We start from the raw sequence: 10,911 nt of genomic DNA, 5'->3' as shown, positions 1-10,911 counted from the left end.
GCCCCTTTCATGGGATGTCATGGTGACCAAGAGACAGTCAGTATTGCCGCGTTCAAAACAACTTGGCATACGCTTCCCGGCCGAAAACAGTTCTAAGCATATATTATGACGACATTTTGTGACGTTTTTGTTCGTTTTGGACTTCAGCGAGGGTTTTTTCGGCTGTTCGGAAAACAATTTTTTTTTAAATTATCGAGGCAAGCCGAAATCGGTAGCCGAAGTCTACGCCCCCTCGTCAGCGTTTGGTCAAGAGTAGGGATTCGTCTAGACAACTCCTTCTCATGCAAATTTTTTCACTTGAGAAATACTGCATCAAACGTCCTAGCCTAGTCAGATACAAAATTGCGCGACTAAGATCTTCTTGGCAAAAACGTCTAAATGAATGACAGAATTCTTGATATATCTTAGCTTAATTCTGACTATTTTGAGGAAGCTTATACTGGCTACGCCGTCTCAAAATGGACAAACAGTACTATTGGCGCTTTTTTTTTTTTTTAAGTGAAGGTCTTTTAAGGGAGTATTCGTGCAAGGTCGGGTTGCCTAGCTGTCTAGGCGCCAGCAGAACTGAAGCAGTCTGACACATACATTCAGTTGTTCCGAACTCACTTCCCTGGTGCAAGCACATGCGCAGATCAGATACACCGCTGGGTTGCTGATTAAGGCGTTCATATGTCCTAATCATTTGAAAGATTGCTCAGAAAACCAGGTGTTTTAGTCAGTTTATGCTTACTTCGATTTTGACCATACGCCAATTAAAATAAACAGTGTATGGTGTTTACATGACTATTGCAACAATCTGCCTACTTCCATAATCAGTTTAATATCGAATTATTACTGTGCATGTAAACATACTTTTTTTTTCTTTCTTTTCTTAGCAAAAGACAGAACTACAATACATGGCCTGGCCATCTTTTGGCCTATTCTGAGACCACATTTTTTGAAATTGGACATAGCCTACACCAGGGGTTTCAAACATACTGCCTGTGAGGGGGTCCAATCCGGCCCGCGGGTAGTTTGAGTAAAAAAAAAGAAGATATATATGTGGAGAGGTGGGTGGGGAAATAACAAACTCAATAATACTTTAAAATGACTTAATCCAAATCGAAATTGTGTAGAAATGATAATGGACCTATATTCAGAGTTTCTTGACTGTCCCGCTTGCTAATAATCACTACACAGTCAGGGAGCATAGCACATTCCAAATATGATGGGATAGAGGACTATTTTTAGCAAATTCTGAGGGCAAGAAAATATAACACATTTTCAAAAATGTAAATCTAAAAATCTAAAAATGAAAATGAAGATCGAATGCGGCCCCAGGGGCATAATGAGCTCGACACCCTTGGCCTACACATTACCGACTTGACACACGATGGCATGAAAACTCGTGGGCTAGCCAGTTGGTTTGAAAAACATGTAGGCCTAGCTAATGCCGCGTTCACGTCATGTCGGGAACTCGTAAATACGACCTTCCTACTGGGAAATCCATAATTATGACTAGGAAACTCTGATATTATTATTATTATTTCTTCTGTAGTCGGAATGGTGCTATGCCAAAATGTGGACAGCCAGAGCTGGGAAAATGGCTGGGAGAATGGAAGGTGAATCCCTGTAGGGTGAATCCCTGTAGGGTGAATCCCTGTAAGGTGAATCCCTGTAGGGTGAATCCCTGTAGGGTGAATCCCTGTAAGGTGAATCCCTGTAGGGTGAATCCCTGTAGGGTGAATCCCTGTAAGGTGAATCCCTGTAAGGTGAATCCCTGTAGGGTGAATCCCTGTAAGGTGAATCCCTGTAGGGTGAATCCCTGTAAGGTGAATCCCTGTAGGGTGAATCCCTGTAAGGTGAATCCCTGTAGGGTGAATCCCTGTAGGGTGAATCCCTGTAAGGTGAATCCCTGTAGGGTGAATCCCTGTAGGGTGAATCCCTGTAAGGTGAATCCCTGTAAGGTGAATCCCTGTAGGGTGAATCCCTGTAAGGTGAATCCCTGTAGGGTGAATCCCTGTAGGGTGAATCCCTGTAAGGTGAATCCCTGTAGGGTGAATCCCTGTAGGGTGAATCCCTGTAGGGTGAATCCCTGTAAGGTGAATCCCTGTAGGGTGAATCCCTGTAGGGTGAATCCCTGTAGGGTGAATCCCTGTAAGGTGAATCCCTGTAGGGTGAATCCCTGTAGGGTGAATCCCTGTAGGGTGAATCCCTGTAGGGTGAATTCAGAATAAGTTGGACACTTTTAGCATTTCCATCTTCTTTAACCTCTTCAGACGTCTGTCCAACGTATTAGTCCAACACATGATACATTTCAGAAATCCTCAGATGTTTCCTAATCACGATCATTGACCTCCCCATAATGCACCACTAAAAATGGCAACAAACATGACCACGATTTCAGCTGTCAATGGTGAGAATGTTTCTTGCGTTCCTTCTGAGCTCCGAGCACGGGAACGCTCCCTCCGATCAAAATTGCAGACTGAAAAAATCACTTTGAATCTCAAACCTTCTCATCTAGACTTTGCTAAATGTATCGTGAGAATGAAATAGCAAAATCACTTACAGTTGTACTGTTTCAGTTAAGAATAGTCATGAGAGCTAACATCAGGTTTGGTTTTGCTGTTGCGGTCGACGGCATAGCACCCATGCCGTCATTGTCTCATTGAAAACAATGACATCCGGTTTGGTTCTGCCATTGTAGCCGGCGTGCCTATGTCAGATGGTGTGTTGCGTTGTGTTCTGGCGCCTTCCAAGAGGAGTCGTGCTGAGGGTTGGCTTTATTGACAGCTCTGGATCACAGGGCAACAGGAAATGGGGACGTCAAGGCTGGACAGGCTATATATTTGCTGTGCCTCCCCTCGTTCAGATGGAAACAGCTCTGCCATACATGCTCAATGTATCACATAATAAATAACAATAAGATATCACACTACAATTTAGAAGAGGCTTTAAGGTCAATAGCTTATAGAATAAGGCACCAATGTTGAAATATGAATAAAATATAAATAGATTAATTAGATGAATGAGCAGGAATTAGTGATATAAAAAGACTTCCAATATGATACAAACATTTCACAATATAATAGAATACAGAATAGGACAAATAGACAGTGTTCCACAATAACAAAGCCCCTCAATACAATTTAAATTACCCACAACCTGATTAAAAAGAGCTATGAAATCACAGATACAAATATGAACCAGGTTCTCAATTAATACCATCAATAGAATATCAAAATCCTATATTAAAAAATGATTTTCAATGAAAGAACCTTGTAACCTAGGCTCAATGAATGAGCCAAATGGCTATTGAATCTGACACAGAACTGAATCATGAAATGACAAAAACCCACCCACACATATTTCGTACAGAATCTCCATAACTGGATCACAGGGCTAAAGGAAAGGGGACATCAGGGCTGGACATCATACAGGCTAACGTTATACACTGAACACAAATATAGATGCAACATGTAAAGTGTTGGTCCCATGTTTCATGAGCTGAAATAAAAGATCCCAGAAAAGTTCCATGCGCAGAAAAGCTTATTTATCTCAAATTTTGTCCACAAATTTGTTTACATCCCTGTTAGTTAGCATTTCTCCTTTGCCAAGATAATCCATCCACCTGACAGGTGTGGCATATCAAGAAGCTGATTAAAGAGCATGATCATTACACATGTGCACCTTGTGCTGGGGACAATAAAAGGCCACTCTAAAATGTGCTGTTTTGTCACACAACACAATGCCGCAGATGTCTGAAGTTTTGAGGGAGCGTGCAATTGGCATGCTGACTGCAGGAATGTCCACCAGAGCTTTTGACAGAGAATTGAATGTTAATTTCTCTACCATAAGCCGCCTCCAATGTCATTTTAGAGAATTTGGCAGTACGTCCAACCGGCCCCACAACCGCAGACCACGTGTATGGCGTTGTGTGGGCGAGCGGTTTGCTGATGTCAACGTTGTGAACAGAGCCCATGGTGGCGGTGGGGTTATGGTATGGGTAGGCATAAGCTACGGACAACGAACACAATTGCATTTTATCGATTGGCAATTTGAATGCACAAAAATACCACAACGAGTTCCTGAGGGCTGAGGTCCATTGTGAGGCCCATTTTTTAAAAAGGTATCTGTAACCAACAGATGCATATCCGTAATCCCAGTCATGTGAAATCCATAAATTAGGGCCTAATGAATTTATTTCAATTGACTGATTTCCTCATATGAACTGTAACTCAGTAATATCGTTGAAAATATTTTTACACATTAGACACTGGCACAGGTCATTGCTATCTCGGTAATTTGTGATACAGGCCTTGCAGAAGTTGTGTTCACATGTTGTTCTGACTGGCTCAGTGAAAACAGCTAGACAGAAAGAGCACCCCCAAAAACTGATCCAATCAACTTCTAAAAAGTGGAGATTTTTTTTTTTGAAAATGTAGCAAACACACTGTGGAACACAGTTCAACTCTGAGCACCAGAGAAACACACTGTGGAACACAGTTCAACTCTGAGCACCACTCTTGAACATAACTTTGACACACGTTTCTTAAACTCAGACTGCACCAGGTCAGCAGAGTATTTTGTTCTCCAATAGCTGTAATGTGTGTCACCAGTTGGTGCAGGTTATGCTGTGTGAAAATATTGCCAGAGGGGTTTTCAATCTTCAGTTAATAAATTGGACATTCATTCAACATGCATACATAATGGAACCTCTAAAATGTGTGTTGTTAGCACAACAGTACTTTACTTTCACATGCTGCTGTCAAAAGGGTGTGACAATAATTTGTCTGATTCTCTGTAATAATGGTATGGGAATAATAATGCATGTTATTTTGTAAAGTGGTTTCTTGTATCAAACAACACAACAACATTTTCAGTCCCCTCCTTGTCTGATGGACAAGTGGATAAACAGGTTAATGCCAAGCCCTGCATGTTTTTATCAAAGGTCTCATGGAATGTAGGTCGACATTGAACACCACACATTGGCTGCTACTGTAGGCTGAACGATAGAACAGCTATTTCCATGTTAAAATGTTATGGGATGCATTTTCTCCATTGTTTTTGATGGTAGGCCACTCTGGTAGGCCTACATTATGATCCAATAGCCACAGTAGCCTACTTGACCACTGTTAAAACTCTAACTTAAAGCGGGTACAGCCTCAGTGTTCACAGTAAACGCACGCACATAATTTTCACAATGTTCAGTGGTGTAAAGTACTTAAGTAAAAATACTTGAAAGTACTACTGAAGTACTTTACTTTACTATTTATACAGTACATCCCTGGTCATCCCTACTGCCTCTGATCTGGCAGACTCATACTTTCGCAAGTCACTGTATACAACTTTTTTGATATATTTTGATACTTTTCAAAGGATTATACTTTTTGCCCTACTTTTTACCCATCCTTATTCACTTTCATGGGACTTTTTTCAACATTCTAAATGTCCCCATTCCTTCCAACATTTCACTGTAAATGCAACAATGCAGCTTTTGACACAAATCAGCAACTTTGACCACTTTGCCAACAACTGAGACAAAAAGTTAGAGCGTATGAAATCTTCCTCTACTGCTTTTCAAATCTGAACTCGGAACAAAAATATCTCATACCAATCAAAGGATACAGCTCTTTAACTAACAGCATCAAATACATTTCCTCTAACTTTTTCCAGAAATGTTTACCACTCTCCCAAAAAGTTAGAGGGTATGACGTCTTCGTCTACTTCTCTGCTATTTCAACTGCTTTAATAAGAAATCCCAACTTTAGTCAAACAACTGCCATTTTGACCACTCCCCCAACAAGTCAGTAAAAAAACGTCCTTTACTTCTCTGCTTTTAAAATCTGAAAGCGGATTAGGAATAGCTTTTACCAATCAAAAGGTAGAGCTGTTTTAGTAACCCATCAACTGCTTTCTTTATAGATGCAGTAACTCATGTCAGAAACTAGCAGATTCAATACTTACCAACAGCTGCAAATTCAAATAAAACGACATCATGTTTTGAAGTTCACTTTCCTTGCTTTGTCTAACAAGACTATCATGAATCGAGCAAATCAGTTTTGTGGGTCAGAGTGCAGTTAATTATTTTAATTGTTTTGGGGGGGGGGATATTTTACCCCCTTTTTCTTGGTATCCAATTGGTAGTTACAGTCTTGTCCCATCGCTGCAACTCCCGTACAGACACGGGAGAGGCGAAGGTCGAGAGTCGTGTGTTCTCCGAAACACAACCCAACCGAGCCCCACTGCTTCTTGACACAGTGCCCGTTTAACCCGGAAGCCAGCCGCACCAATGTGTAGGAGGAAACACCGTACACCTGGCGACCGAGTCAGCGTGCACTGCGCCCGGCCGCCACAGGAGTCGCTAGTGCGCAATGGGACAAGAACATCCCTGCCGGCCAAACCCTCCCCTAACCTGGATGACGCTGGGCCAATTGTGCGCCGCCCCATGGGTCTCCCGGTCGAGCCTGGACTCAAACCAGGATCTCTAGTGGCACAGCTAGCACTGCGATGCAGTGCCTTAGACCACTGCACCACTCGGGAGGCCCAGAGTGCACCAGAGAAACACACCGTGGAACACAGTTAAACTCTGAGTACCAGAGAAACACACCGTGGAACACAGTTAAACTCTGAGTACCAGAGAAACACACCGTGGAATACAGTTCAACTCTGAGTACCAAAGAAACTCACTGTGGAACACAGTTCAACTCTGAGTACCAGAGAAACACACCGTGGAACACAGTTCAACTCTGAGTACCACTCTTGAACATAACTTTGACACACGTTTCTTAAACTCAGACTGCACCAGGTCAGCAGAGTTGTTTTTTTCTCCAATAGCTGTAATGTGTGTCACCAGTTGGTGCAGGTTATGCTGTGTGAAAATATTGCCAGAGGGGTTTTCAATCTTCAGTTAATAAATTGGACATTCATTCAACATGCATACATAATGGAACCTCTAAAATGTGTGTTGTTAGCACAACAGTACTTTACTTTCACTTGCTGCTGTCAAAAGGGTGTGACAATAATTTGTCTGATTCTCTGTAATAATGGTATGGGAATAATAATGCATGTTATTTTGTAAAGTGGTTTCTTGTATCAAACAACACAACAACATTTCCAGTCACCTCCTTATCTGAAGGACAAGTGGATAAACTGGTTAATGCCAAGTCCTGCATGTTTTTATCAAAGGTCTCATGGAATGTAGGTCGACATTGAACACCACACATTGGCTGCTACTGTAGGCTGAACGATAGAACAGCTATTTCCATGTTAAAATGTTATGGGATGCATTTTCTCCATTGTTTTTGATGGTAGGCCACTCTGGTAGGCCTACATTATGATCCAATAGCCACAGTATCCTACTTGGCCACTGTTAAAACTGTGACTTAAAGCGGGTACCGCCTCAGTGATCACAGTAAACGCACGCACAGAATTTTCACAATGTTCAGTGGTGTAAAGTACTTAAGTAAAAATACTTGAAAGTACTACTGAAGTACTTTACTATTTATACAGAACATCCCTGGTCATCCCTACTGCCTCTGATCTGGCGGACTCATACTTTCGCAAGTCACTGTATACAACTTTTTTGATATATTTGATACTTTTCAAAGGATTATACTTTTTGCCCTTCTTTTTACCCATCCTTATTCACTTTCATGGGACTTTTTTCAACATTCTAAATCTCCCCATTCCTTCCAACATTTCACTGTAAATGCAACAATGCAGCTTTTGACACAAATCAGCTACTTTGACCACTTTGCCAACAACTGAGACAAAAAGTTAGAGCGTATGAAATCTTCCTCTACTTCTCTGCTTTTCAAATCTGAACTCGGAACAAAAATATCTCATACCAATCAAAGGATACAGCTCTTTAACTAACAGCATCAAATACATTTCCTCTAACTTTTTCCAGAAATGTTTAGCACTCTCCCAAAAAGTTAGAGGGTATAACGTCTTCGTCTACTTCTCTGCTATTCCAACTGCTTTAAAAAGAAATCCCAACTTTATTCAAACAACTGCTATTTTGACCACTCCCCCAACAAGTCAGTAAAAAAACATCCTTTACTTCTCTGCTTTTAAAATCTGAAAGCGGATTAGGAATAGCTTTTACCAATCAATAGGTAGAGCTGTTTTAGTAACCCATCAACTGCTTTCTTTATAGATGCAGTAACTCATGTCAGAAACTAGCAGATTCAAATCAAATCAAATCAAATTTTATTGGCCACATGCGCCGAATACAACAGGTGCAGACATTACAGTGAAATGCTTACTTACAGCCCTTAACCAACAGTGCATTTATTTTTAACAAAAAAGTTAAAATAAAACAACAACAAAAAAAGTGTTGAGAAAAAAAGAGCAGAAGTAAAATAAAATAACAGTAGGGAAGCTATATATACAGGGGGGTACCGGTGCAGAGTCAATGTGCGGGGGCACCGGCTAGTTGAGGTAGTTGAAGTAATATGTACATGTGGGTAGAGTTAAAGTGACTATACATAAATAATTAACAGAGTAGCAGCAGCGTAAAAGGATGGGGTGGGGGGGCAGTGCAAATAGTCCGGGTAGCCATGATTAGCTGTTCAGGAGTCTTATGGCTTGGGGGTAGAAGCTGTTGAGAAGTCTTTTGGACCTAGACTTGGCGCTCCGGTACCGCTTGCCGTGCGGTAGCAGAGAGAACAGTCTATGACTAGGGTGGCTGGAGTCTTTGACAATTTTGAGGGCCTTCCTCTGACACCGCCTGGTATAGAGGTCCTGGATGGCAGGAAGCTTGGCCCCAGTGATGTACTGGGCCGTACGCAGTATCCTCTGTAGTGCCTTGCGGTCGGAGGCCAAGCAGTTGCCATACCAGGCGGTGATGCAACCAGTCAGGATGCTCTCGATGGTGCAGCTGTATAATTTTTTGAGGATCTGAGGACCCATGCCAAATCTTTTCAGTCTCCTGAGGGGGAATAGGCTTTGTTGTGCCCTCTTCACGACTGTCTTGGTGTGTTTGGACCATGATAGTTCGTTGGTGATGTGGACACCAAGGAACTTGAAGCTCTCGACCTGTTCCACTACAGCCCCGTCGATGAGAATGGGGGCTAGAATACTTACCAACAGCTGCAAATTCAAATAAAACGACATCATGTTTTGAAGTTCACTTTCCTTGCTTTGTCTAACAAGACTATCATGAATCGAGCAAATCAGTTGTGTGGGTCAGAGTGCAGTTAAAAAAAAATAAAAAATTATGGGGGGGGGGTATTTTACCCCCTTTTTCTTGGTATCCAATTGGTAGTTACAGTCTTGTCCCATCGCTGCAACTCCCGTACAGACACGGGAGAGGCGAAGGTTGAGAGTCGTGTTTTCTCCGAAACACAACCCAACCGAGCCCCACTGCTTCTTGACACAGTGCCCGTTTAACCCGGAAGCCAGCCGCACCAATGTGTTGGAGGAAACACCGTACACCTGGCGACCGAGTCAGCGTGCACTGCGCCCGGCCGCCACAGGAGTCGCTAGTGCGCAATGGGACAAGAACATCCCTGCCGGCCAAACCCTCCCCTAACCTGGATGACGCTGGGCCAATTGTGCGCCGCCCCATGGGTCTCCCGGTCGAGCCTGGACTCAAACCAGGATCTCTAGTGGCACAGCTAGCACTGCGATGCAGTGCCTTAGACCACTGCGCCACTCGGGAGGCCCAGAGTGCAGTTTTTATTTAGTTTCATAGCTCAAACATTTGTTAGCATGTTTCTCACACTGGTTTTAGCCATGGAGGGAGCAGGGTTGCCAAGGTAACTGTTGCCTAGCAACACATGCCTCAGCGGGAGAAATCTTCATAGGCGACAAATTCCCATGATTTGTGAATCTGTTTTGTACCGAACAGCTAGTGCTAAGATTTCAAATTACTAAATTGGCTAGTTTGTCTGTCTGTAAAGAGAAGGGCGGGCTGTACGTTAATCCTGCTGCTCTGATTGGATAGAGCGGAGCTGTCTTTGTTCAGTCGCTAAATATTTCACCCTATCACTTATCATTGCATTTCTTTTAGTTTTCACTTTAGTTTAGGTACTGACCACAACCACACAGCTACTGAACCACAACTACTGCATCACACAACTACTGACCACAACCACACAACTACTGACCACAACTACTGACCACAACAACACAACTACAGAACATAACTACTGACCACAACTACACAACAACTGCCCAGAACTACTGACCACAATCACACAACTACTGACCACAATCACACAACTACTGACCACAACTCCTGACACAACTACACAACAACTGCCCAGAACTACTGACCACAATCACACAACTACTGACCACAACTACTGACCACTACTGACCACAACTACTGACCACAACTGACCACACCCTCTGACCACTAATGACCATGACTACTGACCACATCTGCTGACCAAAACCACACAACTACTGACCATATACTACTGAATCACACAGCTACTGACCACAACTGCTGATCAAAACTACTGACCGCACTCACTGACCACAATTACTACCACATCTACTGACCACAAGCAAACAACTACTGACCACAACAACATAACTACAGACCATAACTACAGACCACACTACGGACCACAACCACATAACTACTGACCACAACTACCGACCACAACAACTGTCCACAAGCACACAACTACTGACCACAACTACTGACCACAACCACACAGCTGCTGATCACAACCAATGACCACAACTACTGATCACAATGACACATCTACTGACCACAATTACTGACTACAACCACATAGCTACTGACCGCAATGATACAACTACTGACCACACAACTACTGACCACAACTACTGACCAAAACAACACAAACACAGACCATAACTCCTGAACACAACTACTGACCACAACCGCAAAATTACTGACCACAACTAATGACCACAACCACTAAACTACTGACCACAGCTACTGACCAC

This window comes from Coregonus clupeaformis, unplaced genomic scaffold (genome assembly GCF_020615455.1).
Source record: "Coregonus clupeaformis isolate EN_2021a unplaced genomic scaffold, ASM2061545v1 scaf0002, whole genome shotgun sequence".
NCBI lineage: Eukaryota > Metazoa > Chordata > Actinopteri > Salmoniformes > Salmonidae > Coregonus > Coregonus clupeaformis.
The sequence above is the reverse complement of the archived record's forward strand: the minus strand, read 5'-3'. Positions refer to the sequence as shown.